General features: G+C 36.2%; 1 long non-coding RNA gene across 2 annotated transcripts; it reads right to left on the reverse strand.

The window, feature by feature from the left end:
* Positions 1 to 729: 729 nt before the first annotated feature.
* LOC131657273 (uncharacterized) lies at positions 730 to 2,802 on the reverse strand. Of its 2 annotated transcripts, none has more exons than XR_009300580.1 (3): positions 2,393 to 2,802; positions 1,895 to 2,256; positions 730 to 1,123 (listed from the first exon to the last, which is right to left on the reverse strand). It is a non-coding gene; the product is annotated as an uncharacterized LOC131657273 (long non-coding RNA). The 2 variants fall into 2 exon arrangements; XR_009300579.1 differs by having other exon boundaries at positions 1,895 to 2,263.
* Positions 2,803 to 3,791: the final 989 nt, after the last annotated feature.

Here is a 3,791-nt window from a genome sequence, read left to right on the forward strand (position 1 = left end):
TGGGTAGGTACTCAAGTATAGCTATGGAAGTTTGTAGCTTCATCGTGTCCGGTTGGTGTGTCGCTCTGATACGTAGCACTCGGGGGTTATCTATATTGTTGTTTCTATGTTGTTCATGTTTTAGTTGTTGAGTTCCAAATTGGATAATGAGAAGTACTATGATGTTTGAAGTTGTTTCTGATTAAATAAGATGATTTGTTTATAAAGCCGAATGTTATGATTCCGCTGCATATTAAAATGAAGTTGGTTTGTCTAAGAGCTGTTATAAGTTGTTTTGTGCTTCTCTGAGATTAAAGTGCTATGTATCTGTTTATGAATTGTTTATATGAAGTAAATGTGATATGCCAAATGCTTGTTGATAGTTGTTGCACCCCAAAATTTGCCCGTCTAATTATTCTATTGATTGGCTTATTACTTCATAATCATTCGCATTTTTAGGTCATCTAGCACTTCATACATCATTAAATCAATAAATTTGATATTATGATCAAGGATGACGGAGATCCAGGGTTGTACTGTTACTTTCGTCTTCATTAAAGTTGAAAAAGAATAAGCATTGGGCAAATTAATGTTTGAGTTGTTATGGCGAATTGAAGTGTACGCAAGGGTGTAATTTAAAGAGTATGTGCATGAATTTCGACCAAGGTTTTGTCTGGATACGGTTCAAGATTCATTGTGGAGTTGATTCATATCATACAAGTTCATCATCCGCTAACCAAAAGCTACACATCAAATGACATCCATTATTTAAAACCAAGTTTTACATATCATTCGAATTCCCGAACAACTTCTTGTCATTGTTCCAATCATCCATAATTGTCCTTCATATAGTCATAACTCAAACCATAAACTTACATACTTCAAGCCTCATGCATAATTCCCATACAAAATAAACTTCATTACATACAATATTCATCCATTCCATTCATTACAAAAATTACAAAAAATATATATTTTTCAACAGCAGCACATTCAATTTCGGTGACGCTGTTCCCTTGCATTCTTTTTCCAGTGGCTCGGTTTCTTTATCAGCAACCAACAATCATTACTCTCAATCTCTTCTTCAATATGACTTCTACCGCAGCTCATGCCCCATATTCCATCCCCAAAACCAAGCCAGGACCTGCAAGATTAAACCAATCCAATTACATACAATCTAACACCTTTCATCATCACAGCATGAAACAATAATTAACAGCAGCCAAAACTTGCAACACCATACAAAAATCGTCATTCATAAACATATTCAATACAGTCCTATTAACTAACAATCACATACAGCTTCTCCATACACCTATTAACCAATTCATTAAACCAATACCCTATTCTAACTGAATTTCAAACAAAAACTAACAGTTACTAACAGAGCAAACCAACACAAGTTCATAACAGAACTTAACTAGAACCTGTTACAACCAGTCCCATACCCAAACACTTGAGACCCTGCATAATCCAAACAATCTTTGCACTACATCCAAATCCCCATACTATAACAGTCCCAGCCATTCGCTAATGTAATCCTCTTAACATAACCCTCATAACTTAACCAACTCACAAACAAACCCCAAAAATCCCTTAACAGCATATAACAGAATCTCTAACCATAATTTTCCTGCATAGAACTTTCCATTCACTAACATTTCTTTAACCAATTTCAGTTACCCTTTCTAACAAGCTCTCAAAACAGTTACCACTTCTAACCATTCATAACAAACTATTTAACTAACCTAACAGAAAACAAACTAACCTGCCAGCTCAGCATAACTACCTAACCGAATTCAGTCCAATCCTAACAAACTAACCTGCCAGCTCAGCATAACTGTTCATAACCGATTCACAACTAACTCTAACAAACTATAACAGAATTTCAGAAGGAAAAATCAGAAGAACTCACCTATTTATATTCAGGCTTCACTTCAGTTTCAACGCTCCGATTCGCTCCCCACAATTTCTTCCACAATTCATAATCTTCATCCTTCAATTCTTCAAATCTTCATCTCCATTCTCCACCATTCACCTTCAATCATCATCTCGGAACTCCACAATCCTCTCCATGATTCATCATCGTTCTTCAACCATTCTTCCACTCTGAATCTTCATCACCTTCACTCATCATCACTTCTCCTTCACCTCATTCATCTCAGAGTCTTCATCATCTCTCATCGCTGCTTCATTCAGTCATCATCATCATCTCTCATCTCTGCTTCATTCAGTCATCATCATCATCACGCAGCTTCAACATCACCTTCATATCAGCTTCAACCTCGCGCAAAAAGCGACAAATCGTAAACTCAGAGAGACGTCGCGAGGCATTTAGAATCGACCAAAATTAAAGAAGAATCAAGAAGAAGGAAAAGAAGCAAGATAAAGTTAAGGATTTGAATCAAATTACCCGAAGAACTCTTCAGTCTCTGCGTTTATTTCGCACGCTCGAGCAAGTGGAGTCTCCCCTCCGGTATTCTCGTCGCGTCGCGTTTGTCCTTCGCTTCAGGTACGAATCTCCATCTCCTGTCACTCTCATTGTTGTGATGAACTGTCTTGGCTTCGTCTTCGTCTTGATTCACGCCGAATTGGAAAATATCGCACCTAGGGTTCGCGTTCCTCCCTTTCTCCATAACTGGCATTCGCACACTCCTCTTGTTAAATTGACCATAGATTCAGGTTCAGGACGCAATTTCAGGTTGAGTTTATGTTTAGGTGTTGTTGGTTGAAAGGCCGGAGACGGTGGCTCACGGCGGGGAAAGCCATCGGCGCCGTTCTTTGAGAAGATGAGAAGGAGAGAGTCTGAGAGGACTGAGAATAGGGAACGTCACATTACATTTGCCCTAAAGTCCCTTTTCTGTGTTAATTTAATTAAATTAGGCTTTATTTTGATTAATTGAAATTAGTCGTATTAATGAGGATTAATCAGGTTTAACATAAGGTTTTAATGTGGTTAATTGATTCATTATAGCTGATATTACAATTGAACATTTAATAATCTGGATCAACAAACTCCTTGGGCCATTCGCTGCATACACCCCCATGTGGCCCATACCATGTTTTTGGTATTTTGTAACAAAAAATATCACCTTAGGCCAGATCACCATGGGCCTGCGCCCAGATTACTCTTCACACCCCATTGCTACTCACCATCCTTATTTCAATCTGCACCCCCCTGATTCACATACAAAACTAGTAGAATTTAGGTCTTCTAATTAGGTTTTCTTACCATTTCTTTTAGTGATAAAATACTAATTTTCTCTTCTAATTTTAGACCTTTAATACAAACTTTTGACATATAAAAATAATCATAAAAAATATTAGTTTTTAGGCTATTTGTTTTAGTCTTTTTGCTTAACTTGTAATTCAATTTCTCTCATAAAAATCAATATAAAAAATAGTAGTATTTTTGGTTCATTTTGTACTATATTTTTGACTTGTTACTATATGCTTGCATGCCAATTTTTGTACCATTGTGTTACTCACTTTTGACTTCTAATTGTGATCTTTATTTTCATATTCTTTTATTCCTAACCTTAGGTAGAAACCATGATAACATTAGGTAGAAATTCCCTTCATACTTAGGCTAGTTTCTTTTCCTTTTCAACTTTAAAACATCTAACAATATCCAAATTAAATCCCCATAAAAAATACCAAGAAAATACTCTAAAAAAACACTAATAAAAAGTGAAAATCATTAAAAAGGGAATGGAAGCTTGAATCTCCCTTGCTTTAGGGAATCATTCGAGTGCTTGGATCTCCCTTGCTTTAGGGAATCATTCGAGCGTAAGTTCCCAATTTCTAAAAAA

The sequence above is a fragment of the Vicia villosa genome, linkage group LG3 (assembly GCF_029867415.1).
Source record: "Vicia villosa cultivar HV-30 ecotype Madison, WI linkage group LG3, Vvil1.0, whole genome shotgun sequence".
Classification (NCBI taxonomy): Eukaryota; Viridiplantae; Streptophyta; class Magnoliopsida; order Fabales; family Fabaceae; genus Vicia; species Vicia villosa.